The 15,786-nt window shown below is 46.7% G+C and overlaps 1 non-coding gene across 1 annotated transcript; it reads left to right on the top strand.

Annotated features, from left to right (window-relative positions):
• The first annotated feature begins 496 nt into the window (after positions 1 to 496).
• On the top strand, positions 497 to 568 carry Trnat-ggu (transfer RNA threonine (anticodon GGU)). The gene has a single exon. It is a non-coding gene; the product is annotated as a tRNA-Thr (tRNA).
• The last annotated feature ends 15,218 nt before the right edge of the window (positions 569 to 15,786 follow it).

The following is a 15,786-nucleotide window of genomic DNA, read 5'->3' as shown; positions in this document are numbered from 1 at the left end:
CCCATCTACTCTTCTTCATTTTCCTCAGCCTCTCTTCGAATCTCATTTTGCTCTGCGCTTCCCTCACTTCAAAGCCTGTCCATCCCATATCACCCTTCACCGCCTCATTTGTCGTCTTCCCGTGAGCGCCCAAGGCGAGGCGGCCCACCGTCCTTTGATTTACATCCATTCCTGATTGCACCTCTGACTTCATGCACACCACTGAGTTCCCAAATGTAAGCCCCGATATAAGCCCTAAGATATACATGAAACGCCATCTAGTGAGCAATTCATTCAACTAGAGCTCTAAGAAATACATGAAACGCCATCTAATGTTTTAAACTAGCGCTGGCTACATTGATACTACTACTACAGAGGAGGGAACGGCCCACACCCTAAAGAGCTTCGCCCCTAAAAGAGTGTTCCAAACTCTCCGCCATGGCTACTTGCGGCTCTCACTAACACTTCTAGGTTTAAATGCATATATATAACCCTTAAAGTGGACGGCAGGATGCCCGCCGCTGTAGCTCAGTGGTAGAGCATCGGACGGGTTATTCGAAGGTCGCAGGTTCGGTCCCTACCGGCGGCAAGTTATCTTTTCGTCCACTTTCGTCACATTTACATCATAATTACTACAAATAACATTCCCTACACTTTCCTTGACTTTCTTTTCTGTAAGCTGTAATTAATGTTGCTTATAATCAGTATATGTTAGAGCACTACACGGCCTCAGGCCTGCCCGAAAACCTGGCCCGGCCCGTCGGCTGGGCTGGGCCGGGTAAAGTAGTTTTCATGGCGGGCCCGGGTCGGGCTCGGGTCTGAAGTTCCGGGCTTAGAGTCGGGACCGGGTTTGAGGTGGTGGGCTCGTGTCGCGCCGGGTTTGGACCTTGCTCAGTTCTTAAAGGGACACTAAAGTAAAACAGTGGGCCGGTTTATACTGATAATGTGTACTCTCAAAATTGGAATGTCATTATTTCACCATCGTAAGTTCCATTCTTAAATATCGGGCTGAAATCTCCGCGCATGACGCCATGAATTTCAAACTGTATTTGTCGTAATGTGGGAATATTGGCTCAACGAAATTTCCTAAAACCTAGTATGTTAAGTCTCTGGCCCTCTCAGAGGTCAATGGACTTCATTTTGACCGATTAGGAACTGCGTACACCCCAGTAGTCGCCGTCAGATTGTATTACGTTATGGCATTGGCTGCGCGAAGTTCAAGGTGGCGTCGCCATGCGCATTTTATTTTTGCGTGTTTTCTCGCTTACAAAGAGTCTGGTCGTGGTGAGCGTGGCGATTTTTTAATTCTGAAAGAGTAATTTACTGATAACAGAAAAATTGTTTTTTCTCTTTAGTGCCCCCTTCAGTTGGTTCCAGACGCGTCATGCATACACATATGCTGCACACTTTATCTAAAAAAAATTACACCATCTCCCGCTAAAGGGGACCATGAGGCGATGCGAAGCCGGAGCACTTGCACGATCGCGTTCCGTTGGCGTTCGTTGGGCATGCTACCGACCTCGCGTCCTGGAACGCGAACAGGGACGCTACACGCGTCGTATCTTCCATCTAGCCTGGCCGTTAATTCTCACAGAGCGAGCGGGGAACGCGGTCGACAGGCGGGCGAGAGGGGGGCAGCGCAGGAGAGGAGAGAGAAGGGGAGGGGACGCGCATGCGCTCGATCTCATCGCGGCGTTGCGCAGGAGAGAATTTCGGCATGTCTAGCCCGTGTTTCAGAGGAAGAGTGGAAAGGGGGAGGGGAGAGGGGTATGGGAGAGGGAAAGTGAAGAGGGGAAGGGGAGAGGGAAAGGGGAGAGGGAAAGTGGAGAGGGGAATGGGAGAGGAGGTGTGTGGAGAGGGTATGCGCATGCACAGTAAGGGTGGTCACGCCGCACACCACCACCGGATTGAGCTCCGCCTTAAGATACTTCGCATCTAAAACGCTTTTTTAAAGACGATAGTCTTTCTTGGGGAACTTAAACGCCGAAATTTTGGTCTGTCTTTCTGTCTGTCCTTCTGTCTGTCTTTCTGTTTGTCGGCACGTCCCTCGATTCAGCCACTCGGCCAAAGTTGAACCACTTGCCCAAGGGCCAGCCATCGTGAACGGCTGACTAGGTTCATACTTGTGTACATTGTTGATCAAAAAGCAAACATTACGCATATCCGAGGCGCAACATCACTAGGTAAGTATTAGACGGTGTGTTCCTTTAACAGAAAATACATAGATACGCAATTTTAAAGACCTTGATGGTATGCGTTTAACGTTGAGACTTAAAAGATTGCCACAGCTGAAGCGATCAGCGGTCCAAGCCGAGCAAGCGCGAGCGCCAACAACAACCGTCTTCGTCTTCTTCTTTCGCAGGCGTTCTTGTCTGCGCCCTACCATGTTACAAATCACTCCCCCGCGGAAAAGGAGCCATCCTGGCGACCTAAGGAACAGGTACAACTGGTGGGTCATAATGCGGCTTCAGTCGATCGACGTGAACAGTCTCGCAGCCGCGACGACGGCGGTTCGTAGATGATTGAACAGGCTCAATCATATAGTTAACTGGGGATGCTTGACGTAGGACACGGTAGGGGCCTTCGTACTTAGGCAGTAGCTTTGTGGAAAGGCCAGGAGCGGAGGAGGGAACGCGAAGCCACACCAACGTTCTAGGCGAATACGACTGAGGAGGCAGGTTTTCGTCGTGACGGTCCTCCTGGCCCTACTCGCCCTACAATGTTACAACCCTAGTTTCTTAAGGTGAGCTGAAAATGCGACTGCGCTGAAACTTGTCTTCCTCCGTGCCCTCTGCACAAGCTCATGTTGTGTTTCGGTTTCGGTTCAGTATTGCATTGTACGAATGACAGGGGGCGCCGCTCTGGCATTCCTGTTTTACCCAGGCGACGTGTAAAGTTTGTGGAGAGTACTCGTTGAGTGCGGACGTTTCTTCTCCTTCGGCGCATCGCGCCAGACAACGTGTTCGGGCTGGCCGGCGTCCCCACCGGTCGCGTTGGTCACCGCCGGTCTTCGCCTGCCGCTGCGCCGGGACTACCAGCCCGTAACACAGCACTCATGTTTCCCGACGTATTGCCAGATGGCCCATATCTCACGCAGCGCCTCTTCTATCGTCTTTAGACGACATTTGCAGCGAAGCACGCAGATAGGCGGCCAATTTTTTTATGTGGGGCAAGCTATTTGGAGAAGCAGGAGTGTGCTTAACTGGGCTGGTTGGTACATGATTAAGGCGAGAGCAAACAGCGCTAAACACGAGACGAAGAAGAACGACAGACACAGGCGCTGACTAACAACCACTGGGTTATTGCTTGGATATGCAATATATACGGAAGCACTGCGCAGATAAACAGCAAAAACACAGTAACTGCGCAATGCGCAAAGAGGGGGAGAAGTCATCATAATAGAAGTGTCGGCAAAAGAGGCTGTCATGTTTTGGACAAGTAATTAGGTTAGAAGTTTTATTTGGGACAAGTACTGAACTTCTTTTGCTTCTTGTACATGGGCTACCTGGTTTTTCTCAACCGGGCGAGCTAAAAAATCACAGCATATCCACGGAGTGAATGATGATGAGTGGGCGAAGCTGCGGAGGTTCATCGGTAAACCGTGAATCTTCCGTGAATTGTGCCCGGTACATCATCACCGACGTGAGATCGGGCGCGTTTATACTAAAGGTTCGATGAGAGTTATGACGACTTGCAGCTCACTTTAATTTTACATGTACGCTGTGAATTTTCCTTGTTTAGAAAACCATTGCTTTAGAAAACATCTGGCGTCTTTCGTTAAGCAGCTGGCGTCTTTTCGTTTTGCTTTAGAAACATCTGGCGTTCTTTCGTTTTGCTTTTAGAAAACATCTGGCGTCTTTCGTTGGTTTATTTCATCAATCAACGGCTTTTTGAACAAAATTTTTATTGTTTAATCACGCACAGGAGAAATCTCACCAGGCACTACCTTTGGGAATGAGAGACAGAAGAAGTCGGCTTTTAGCTAACACTTACACTTCTACTTCTACTAACGTTTCCTACTGGAACATGCCAATGGCTGCTAATGGGGAATGAGAGACAGAAGAATTCGGCTTTTAGTTAACGCGCACGCTGCGAATTTTTTATTCTTCAACAACGCACAGGAAAATTCTCCCACCGGCACCACCATGGAGGTCAAGATCTAGTACTAGCTTTACGACTGGTTACGCACTACTACGAGGGACGAACGGGTGCCGCCTTAAGGAGCTTCGCCCCTAAAATAAATAGGCCGGGCGCCTATATAGCTAACATCTCCCTCTTCGGTGCTTTATTGGCATTCGTTATTAGCTTATATCCCGAATGTTATTCATTAATCCCAGTAATAAATGTGATATAATAAATTTATACCTATAACTTATACTCGAAAGAGCGATCACACAGCTCCAAAGCTAGGAAACATTCTTGAAAGTTCCAGCCCTTCACTAAAACGAAACGCCCGCACGCGGATTCTCGATACATAGAGTCCCTATCAAGACAAATTCTTTTCCGTGGCTCCGTCACGGCTCCCACTGGTCACGTGACGCAAGGTGGACGTGAACTGCCTGCTTTGTGGGCCTACATTGTTTTCGTCTTCTCTGAACTTTCGTCTTGTTCCGGAACTATAGCAGGGGGACTATAGCAGGGGTCTCAAACTCGCCTGAGCTGACGGGCTGCATTCACGAAAATTTACTGCCGCAAGGGACAGGACAGTGACGAAGGTAGAAGCAGGCAGGCGGGAATAGGTTGTACAAGATGTCAGCTAATGTTGCCATTTAAAAGAAGACATTTCCCATATCTCATATATGGGTCATTTCTGAAGGGAATTTGGCGGCAGGATTCCAACAACATATCGATACCTATTTACAAAATGACTAAAATCTGGACGCCGATTCTGAAATATAGAGTTTTCTTTCACGGTTATGTATGAACACATGGTTACCGCAGAGGGTGCCTCACGAAAAAGAAATACTTTAGAGCTGTCATGCATGTCTAGCTGAAGAACTTACTTATAAAGAAAAAAAAATGGGACGAAGACAGTCATGTGCGCGCCGCGGGCCACTTGTTTGAGACCCCTGAGCTCATAGTGCGAGAGCTACATGATGATACTGCCGCAACAGCGCTGGAATGTGCAGAAATAGCACAGGTCCATTAAACAAGGCATGGGGCAAAGTATATTCGCTCGACGAAATATCTGGCTTGAAGAAGGACAATGACGAATTCCGTGCCGGTTGATGTCCCCTTACCTCGAGCCATATGCATCCAGTGAGTAAGCGTCGAGAAGCTTGTTCGCACCTTTATAACGAAATTGGAACGAACCTTTACTACAGACCGAAATCGCCTAGACCACCTCCTTCCAGTCCTACCCGCATAGTCAAATGACAAACTTTTACCGGCACAATATTCTTAGTAAGGCATGAACCATTACAATATGAACAAAAAAGAGCACGGTGCAAACCGTGCATAACATACACTGCGAGGAGAAGCGACATACACGGAAAACTGCGAGAAGAAGACCTCAAATATTAGTTTTATATATGATATCAAGATTGGCACGACGTTGGGGAACAACAGAAATGAAGTGATGAGCTGTTTATTCTGCAGAGGTCCGCCGAGACGCCCGAAATTTGCTCCAGTGGTTGAAGTCTGAAAACGACGGTCGCCGATGCCTCCAGATGTCGCAAGGCAGATTTCGTGCGTCCCTGCGGCAAGGGCAAGCAGTGCATATGTGATATGAATATGTGATGCAACATCGCATGGCGTGCTTAAAGCCGAAATGTCTTTAAAATTTTATTTTTGCACAATAACATGGAAAGAAATAAACTGTAAACTCTGCCACAAAACAGTTATATACTGTATATAGTAGCAGTGGTGTGATATACGAAAAGAATGCTATGACAGCTTTTTAGGGGCGTAGGTCCTCTTAGTCTAACGTTGTCCCATGTCAGGCGTAACCGCGGCAGTATCTCCCGAACAGTATAATAGGTGGCGCTGTCCCATAGAGATAGAAAAAATAAACCAACAAAAAATAAATAAATAAATAATAAAAATTGAAAAATAAAAATAAAAAATAAAAAATAGAAATAAAAATAAAAATACATAAATATAAAAAAATAAAAGAAATGAACAATAAAAAAAGAAGGAAAAACGGGAAAAGGAAGCATAATCAAAGCGGCGTATCGCTTTGATTACTGCTGGGCGAAACCACTGAACATTTCACGGTGTACACATGATTGCTTCAGGAGCTTCGCCCAAGCTCTTCATCATTCACCCGTGGATATGCTGTAATTTCTTTTCTTTCTTCCTTTCGGCTGCTTCTGCATATTTCTAAAAGTACACCTGGTGCACGCGGTTCCTAATGATTTTTATCAAGGTTAGTGTATTTGCAACAAAGGTAATAAATTTGGTTTTTTAGACGAGAAGCAGGTTTTACTGTGTTCGTCCGTGCATTGGCGACCGTCCGTTGGGGAACCATTTGTGCTGGCACGCGCTAGTGCGTTCGGGCCTGTGTAAGGGGCTGGGTAAGACGCGGTGGCCTCTTCCTCTTATACTTTCTCAGCAATCATGTGATGGCATCGAGGAACGACATTCTGCAGACGCGCAATAAACCAACGCGTTGTATCCTAGTTAGAACGCGCTGGCACGCGCTGGCGCGTTCGAGCCTGTGTAAGAGGCTGGGTAAGACGCTGTGGCCTCTCCCCCTTACACTCTCTCAGCAATCACGTGATGGCGTCGGAGAACGATATTTTGCAGACGCGCCATGAACCCACGTGCTCCCACGTGGCGTGGCGATGAACCCGCGTTGCGTGCTCCAACAAGAGTACGGGACGAGTAACAGCCACAGCAACTACAGCAACTACAGCGAATAGTAGCCACCTCTAGTTCGTGAGAAACGCGCGTTCTGGTATGCAGTAGAAGAAGAAGACGACGTTGACGAGTGACACTCTCGTGCGTGTTCGCCTGCGCGGCGTTCTTTCTTCTTTACTGCGTCTCGTGTTTTCAACGACACCCGAAGGCATTGCCCGAAGACAACATTTCAGAAGTAACGCGCCATGAGACTCCCTCTTGGCACGCTGTCTCTTTAGCTCGGAGTCGCCAGATGGAAGACAAGGCTGCGGAACGGAGGGCACGGAAGGCGCCATTTGTGTTAGTAGATGACCTGAATGTCGATATTACCGAAAAGAACAATGAGTAGTTCATACAACATATGGCAGCCAAATATGCTCTCACGTGCACGTCCTTTGATCATATGAAACCAACGACCATCCGAGGGTCGTGTATAGACCTGGCATTTTCTAATTTCCAGTTGCAACACGTACAAGAGCCGCTGTCCCTTCACTTCACGGACCATAAAGCTGTGATAATGAAGGGACAACGCAAGCCAAGCATCATATAATTAAGAAAAATAAAAGTTTGATGTTTGTAATATACACACAGTGTTTCTCACTCTTCATATGATGATTGATGGGGCGTTACACAGAACATTCACTGTTTACCGATGATTCTCTCCGGAGCTTCGCCCCACACATCATCATTCACCACGTGGATATGCTGTGATTTTTTCCCTCTATTTCTCTTTGTGTGGTGAAGTGCTACGATGCTGAAGACAGGTGCTACATATCCAGAAGGACGCACGATTGGCTTTGTTGTTGGAGTGTGATTAAAATTTCAGTCGAGACCGCAATAAAAACAAAGAGAAGAGGGCGTTCTGTTCTCTGTCTCCTCTGTTTTTATTGCGGTCCCTATCGAAAGTGAACTGATGATGCAAATCACTTTCCTTGCTACAATATCTGCCACAAAACACTCTTGATGATCCACAATGTATTTGCAGAAAAAAGAGGTACAGTTACCAATGCGGAACAAACGTTAATCGTACGCAGTGTAGCCGCTCAACTGTTTCCACCGTGAGCCCATTTTTACAAGATATTACCGTAGGTTAAAGCCTAATTGTTAGCGAAGCATGCGCCAACAAAGCGTAGATATTTGCCACTTAAAACGCCTTGCTGTCGATTCCATGTTCGGGCAACACCAGCTAGATAACTGGCTCGGGCCCTTGTCGGGCCCATTCTGCGGTCAGGCCGGGCCGGGCCGGGTAGGTGAATTTATTTTTCGGGTTCGGACCGGTTTCGCGTCTCGCTTTGAGTCACCGGGCCGGGTTCGGGCGGGTAAACATGAACGAGTTCCGGGCCCGCGCCGAGAATCGCGGCCTATGCAGTGCTCTAGCATATGCAACAGCACAGAACTGTTATAGTACAGCGCCTATTAAGAATTGTAACACATGCCGCGAAAATACGTAAAAAAATGATGGCTGATCCTTCCGTGATAGGAATCGGTATAACACGAAAGTGAAACGTGTCGTCACAGAAGTAGTTGATTGTTTACAGGGCATTCATATATGAGAGCTTGTACAATGTCTACTGTTTGCCAAATATAGCAGCGCTTCATGCGTACGCACTCACGTTGACGCCTGGTGGCACACCTCCGTACCGACGACTAACGCCCATGATCATGATTTAAACCTTGCGGCAGCTGCAGTTCTTAACATATACGTGGGCACCGCATATGGACAATCCGATGGCATCAACAAGCACGTAATAAACACCGATACTCGATATACACTCCTTCAAAGCGTCGTGAAACACGAGGAGAAAGGCTACGGGCATCGTGTATTCCCTCTAGCGTGGCCGTTAATTCTCACAAGGCGAGCGGGGAACGCGGTGCGACCGTGCGACAGCCCGGCGAGGGTCGGAGAGCTATTTTTCGATATGGATGGATGCTGTTGAAAAATAAGCCGGAATGGAGCAACAAGAACGTGCGGCAGGCGAGGGAAGAGGCAGGCAGCTCGGGTCAGGACTGAGCGGCGGACCGTTCGCCATGATTGTAGATTGAAGAAGCGTCCCTCTCTTATTGTTCGGGAGCCAGTCATTTAGCAACATTGTTGGTGCCGAAACCCGGGACTGCCCCTCGAGAGACGCCTTCACGTCACGGCCATGGCGAACTCGGAACAGCTGCGCAAGAAGCGTGGTGCGCTCAGGGGTGGCGTCCCGCGAGCCCTAACACAGTTAACAGACCTACTACAGCAAACGGATCCCGACCTCTCGGAAGTTAGCGTGCAAGTCGACTACCTCGAGGACAGGGAATAAGCATTATCGACGCTGGACGACGCAATTCTTGCATTAACAGATGAAGAGAACCTTGACCGCGAAGTTGAAACGGCACAAGATTATAGCGACAAGATCAGCTACGCTATAGTGCGCGCCAAATACTGGATGCAAAAACGTCAACAGGCTACCAGGACGCAAGCTCAAGCTTCTGGATCCGGATCGAGCAACTTAGAGCTTCCGAATTCCGTCGACGCTCCGGACCAGGATGCGGTAACCGACGAATGCTTTTAGACAGCGGTAGCCAGCGGAGTTATATTCGCGAAGACGCGGCCAGAAAACTTCAGTGTTCCGTCGTTGGAAAGGAAGAGGTTTCCCTCATCACCTTTGAAAGCTCCAAATCTCAGAGGCGACTATACGCCGAGCGTGTCTCCGTGCGTCTGCGCAGCGAATTTGACGATGCTGCAGTGGAATTGGAAGCATTAACAATTCCAAAGATATACTCCGTAACGAGTCCACCGCTGGAGAACGATATCTTACAGGCGCTCATCGCCAAGAAATATAAGGTGACTGACGCATGTCAAGCGGATACGTGGCAAGAAGGCGACATCACCGTGCTCATAGGATCTGACGCCTATTGGAAGGTGACAACCGGAAGAATTGATCGCATAAACGAGAGGATAAAGGCGATAGAATCAACATTTAGATGGACGGTACAAGGACCCTTATTGTCTGACGTTCAGTTCCCGTCTAGCACACTGTTCGTCTCGAGCAGCAATTCTTCTGCAACGGACATAGACATATCTTGGATGTGGCGTCTTGATGCCATCGGAATTTATGGAAGCTATTCAGAACCGTTAGAGATCGACGCGCACCTCTCCGCATTTGAGCGCTAAATAACGAAGCAAGGCAGGCGTTATCAGGTGCCGCTCTTGGTCGAAGAGCCAGGGATACCAGCCGGAAACAGTAATCGCCGACTGGCAGAACGTCGACTACAACTTCAGATCAACCGCTTCCGAGAGCAGCCAACGTTACTAGAGAAGTACGACCAGACCATTACAGCATATTTCGATGACGGACATGCTGCAAGGCACAGAACGAACGACGCGGCCGCTAGGCTGACTTGTTCACATTTGACGCATTATAGCTTGTTAGCAACCGAAATAATGCAACGTTTTTTTTTATGTAGAATGATAGATGACGTCCTTGACTTCAATCAGAGGGATTTAAAAAAATTAAAAATGGCTTTATGAGAAAACTATTTTCAAAGTTCGGCGTTTTTGGTAAATCACTTACATTTCAGCCCCATTATCGAGTAAAATGGAGCGTGATAAAACCACGATAATTATTTTTAAAAAGAGCGATAGTATCAATGTTAGTACGTATTGATTTTTATTATCCTCACTTTAACTTGTTTTCAGCAATAAATTCCTCAAATACAGGTATTTTGTGCGATTTGCGAAGTTTCTGATTTTCTTGTTCAAAAGTGCTTCAACAAGCAAGGAAAATAATAGACTCATAAGATTGTATTTAACTTTTCTTTGAGAGGAATAAATATTGTGACCGAGAAGTGCACCGTTTTTTCTCTAGATTATGCGAGGATCGACTTAGTCAATGCCTTTATTAAACACAGATAACGTGACCGATTCCCAATGCGATCGTTTGATATCAGTCAATGACGAGGATTGCATGAATCGTGTTTTGTAAATATGTATAATGACAAAGGTAAGACGTGCGCGAACTTTGTCTAGTAGCACGACATTGTCAAATCGGAGAAGTGTTGACATACATACTGGGTTTCCTAAAGTGTGGGATCCACTTTCTGAAGGTGTAAATTTTTACGATTTATTTTGCTGTTCAATAAGGCTGCTGACGAAGTTGTTACATTACGTCGGTGGCTTAGGCCGACAACTGTGGCTCAAACGCACGAAATTAGTCAAACAAATAAAATACCCTTGACATAGAAAAATGGGTTGAGAATAAAACGCTGGGAGGAATATCATGAAGTACGTAGTAAAGAGGGGGCATCGGCAGGTATTCACCTTTCGCATAACATTCAGAAAAGTGCCTTTAAGGAAAAACCAACGACAACTCTTGAGGCGGTTTTTTAGAAGAATTTTTGTGCCCGCTAGACATTTTAACACAGGTTCGCAGTGCTACCAAAGTAAGAAAAAGGTTCTGAAGAGAAAATGCACGCTTTTCCGGTGATTTTTTTTCCCTTTAAACGCACAAGCGCGGTGTTGCATAGAATCTCTGCACAAAACGAGCATGTATAGTATAGACAACACCTTCGTCGATCGAGTAACCAATTTGCCGGTGAGACTTCCCATTTCTGATCAGAAGCCGCACAGCCACCAAACGGACCACGTGTCGGAACGCTCCTGTCACTGACAATATAAGAGTAGTGATCTCTAAGACGTAATCCATCGCGAACGCATCGAAAACTCTCCGTTGCACGAAGCACCGGAAACTATGGGGAGCCCCGCGATCGGCCCAAACTACGCACAATAACTGCAGCTTGCCATTGAAGCACTTTGGCGGACCGTACGCGTACGGTTCGCTCTTCAATCGAAGCCGGGCCTTAACAATGACCGAGTCGTCTCGAAGGTCACTATTTCCCATTGTCGCGAAATACGCCAGCCGTTTTGCGATGTCCGCAGTCGCATTATGTGAAGCCAGGAGCCGGCTAAAGGTGTCGCATTTTTTCTTACTCCGAGAAAACGAAAGCAGATATTATTCACTTCACTCCTCCAGAGTGGAGATGTCCGTGCTGAGCCAAGGCGAAAAGCTCTGTGTCGATGATATCGCCCTGCACATACCTTGCCAATGGGGTCAGTATGCCCTGTAGTTTGGAGTCACGAAGTGAAAGCTTTATGCGCAGAAAGTTCATGCACCTTTATCGCTATGAATGAAAAGTCACGATGCCGCGTCTTCGGAGTGACCTTGAAATGCCACTTTCGCTTACGAGAGCACCTCTAGTTCGGAGACCCATCACCATTGTGTGGTATAGAAATGACGAGATGATTCAGCAGCATGAGCATGTGTAAATAACATCTGGGCACTCAGCTAAGTGCTTCCGCACATAGTTCATTCTGCTTTTCCTCTTTCCTGTCTGTAAATATCCTCTATCACTATATTTCCGGAGAATACCTTTCATTATCTGCGCTCTGGAATTACTAGTATTATACCGGTTTCCTTTTGCAGAAAACAACGATTATTCAATGTGTCGTCTGTATATATAGACTCATGTAAAGTAGTTTCACTGCGGAATCCCTTCGGCATAAAAATTTCTTAATATGTTTTACTCGGATATAGGGCCTTTCGAGTATAGTTATACTGTTTCCGATTAAGAGGCTTTCAGTTTTTGTGGTATTTAAGTCATTATTAAAAAAAATCATTTAAGGCTTATATTACCACAATACCTTACTACAAAAAAAAACTATTAAAAAACGCCTTACTGTTAGAGCAAGTGAACTGCCAACCAATAAAACGGAAAAGAATGATAGATGGATGTTAGGAGCGTACTGTTTGAATCGGGGTTACGGCATGCCACCAACCTCTTTATGAGTTATCTTTATGTGCTGTAGTTTGTACTGGCAAGTTGTGAATTCTGACCTTCCCCCTGCTCATAATTTTTCACTGTTGCTGCAAAATATTTTCATTCCACGTGTTTCGTTGTTTTCCACCACCGTCTTCCAACCTTCTGTCACTCGTCGCTAACGCAAGTTCATTATTCTACAAAAACCATCTTTGAAGACTAATATCTCGGACAACCTTACCACTTCCTTGCTTACTGGATGGATAACGTTATGTTCGAAGAGATTTTCTGTATTGATTCTACACGTTTATCTCATAGTAAGCATGAATCGCCTTTCTTAGAAAACTTATTTTCGTGATCCCTGGTCCCTGACACCCTGATCTTGCCTCAGTTAACGAGGAACTTCCCGTGCAATTGGCGTAAAACTTTCCTCTTTATACATTCTCTTGCGAAACGCCCCTTTGTGGATAATTCACCAGCTCGCTGTCATTGATAATGATGACTTATTGGCGGGCGTTAAGCCTCTTATCGGCAAGCATATTCCACATCGCGCTGCATGATAGCCAAAGATAGGACTTTACAATGCATGGACATTTACTGCTTCAAAGTACACGACGGTAAATGTAATTCGTGACGTAAAAAAAGGAATAACGAATATGACTTCTTTATGATAATGTATAGTATCTATTGCCAAGACATGTATTTATTGACAGCATACTGCGGTCAAATTAGCAGGCAGGGGGCATAACTAACAAAAACCACTTGACAAAGTAAATTAAATAAGCAAATGTAACCAATAAAAATATGATGATGTAATGAAACACAGCACAACAAATATAGTAAATTGACAGCAAAATAATACAAATTGGAACTAGAGAAGTATGTGCATTGTGAGCCAGTCATAATAGTTTGTTTAGTATGGTTATGAGCAGAAAGATACACACTATATAGCTACTAAAGTGAGGTTTATTAATATCACAAAATGTTTCAAGAGGTAACTTGTTCCATTCGTTGATGGTCCGAGGAAAGAAAGAATTCATGAAAAGGTTTGTACGCGTGAAGTAAGGTTGTAGAGTGTACGTTTAGTTTGTCTAGTATGTCAAGAGTGTATGCCGTGGCTCGTGTCGTGGCTGCGAGCGGCGCTGACTAACACTCCCAGGTTTGCATGCACATAAATACCCGATAATTGGGCGAGGCATACGGCTAGTACACACTCACAGGCATAGGCGTGCGCAGGGTTCCCCTTCAGGTAGGGCGAAGGGTCATCGCGGTGCCCCCCCCCCCTCCCGATTAAGTCAATGTAGTGCCAGACTTTGCGCCCCCTCTTTTTAGGTGACTAGGGGGGGGGAGGGTGTAGCCCCCCCCTCCCTCTGCGCACGCTTGTGCTGAGAGGAAAAGCTGGCCCAAAAGAGCGCCGACCACAAGAGCACCGCCATTACCCTACCATTGTGATTGTTGCATGTGCAGTTGCCTACAGATCACTTGAAATTAGTGCTGTTGAATATTAGTAATACTGATAATATAAATCAAACACGAGAATTTTGAGGAATTAGAAACGTGCAGGCAGTGTTTACTGGTCATTTAAATGACTTTCAGAAAAGATTCAAGGTTACGTAGGCAATTTACTGAGCGCCAGAATCGCGGCGCAAGTACATGCGTTTGCAGGCACTTTTTCTGGGTGGCGCCACCACATCCACTTGAATTCGAGATCGCGTGGCGAAAACGGCGCACACTTGACGCGGACGGAGAAAGGGAACACAGGGCACGGTTTTCGCCTCGTTATGATCAACCAACTAACTCGCGGTGTGTTATTCGAGATGGCGGCTGATTGCACATCTGACTGCGTTGTGAGTCGCAGTGCGTCGTCGTCTGCGCTTTCTGTTCACACGTACTTACATCTCTACTTCACGTGAGCTCACTTCCATTATTTACGATGAAAACTGAATACCACAGTCAGGTCTAGCGCGCGTCTTAGGGGCTGGTACGCTTGCACGGTTGGGTATTGGCGGGAATGGCAAGGGGTCATGAACCACTTTTCCAAGTAATGATCTAATGGCCTCAGTATCGGAGTGTACTGCCTCCCGAATCGATTGCCGCAAAAATTTCTCGAATCCGTCAAGAATCAGCGGAGTTACGGGGGTTTGGCGCACGCTCCCAGCGCTTTCTCTCTTTTCTCGTGCCGACGAGCGCACTGGAAGCTAGACAGGGAGGGATGGCATGGGGGAAAGAAGTTACGCCAGCGCGCGTCATGAAACGCGATCGCTCTCCCGCTGTGATTCGCTTGCGCGAGTGCGGCGCCGGCAAGTGACGGCATTCCGCGGCAAGAAGCGCATCTGATCCGAACGCCGCTCTCGATTTACGTCGGCTATCGGCCAATAAGCATGCTATGTCTTTGCGACGTACAGCGGACAGACGCCCCGCCCACCGACGAGAGTGAGAACCGGCCTCTGTTTGAAAAGAGGGTGCCTGGGGAAACGGCAACTTCGCGCTCCGCTTGTGGCCATTACGCGGCGCGCACGACTGTAATATTTGGCAGAGCAGTTCATAGCCGTGTCAGCTTTCCGCAGGATGTGTTTTTTCAATCAGCCCAAGGGGTGCTTCATGACCCCTTTAAGCGTGGGCTGTACGAGGAGTTCTTCCTCTAGAGTCTGTACCAACTCTATGGGACAAGAGGACGGCCGCCGCCGTAGCTCATTTTGTCAGAGCATCGGGCGCGTAGTCCGAAGGTTGCAGGTTCGGTGCCTGCCGGCTGCAAGTTGTCTTTTTGTCCACATTACTTTCTTCACATGTATATCGCAAAGACTACAATACACTTAAAACAGTACAATTAACGTGCCCTGTACCTTCCTTGGCTTCATTATCTGCTGGTTTTCATTATGGAACATGTTAGGAGGTTTGTCATTTGACTTTTGACTGCGGCGGTTTGCGTCAGTCAAAAGAATATTGTCACACGAATACGTATGATTAAGACAATGTCATGACTAAGACAGCAGGCTACAGCGATAAAGTATTGCTGCATATTTTTCTGCGATCATACCGGGGCTCCAGAATGTGCTACCGATACACACACACACACACACACACGCATACATACATACATATATATATATATATATATATATACATATACATACATATATATATATATATATATATATGCTGATACTGTATACA

The sequence above is a fragment of the Rhipicephalus sanguineus genome, chromosome 8, assembly GCF_013339695.2.
Source record: "Rhipicephalus sanguineus isolate Rsan-2018 chromosome 8, BIME_Rsan_1.4, whole genome shotgun sequence".
Taxonomy (NCBI): domain Eukaryota; kingdom Metazoa; phylum Arthropoda; class Arachnida; order Ixodida; family Ixodidae; genus Rhipicephalus; species Rhipicephalus sanguineus.
This window is presented reverse-complemented; position numbering and strand designations above follow the sequence as displayed.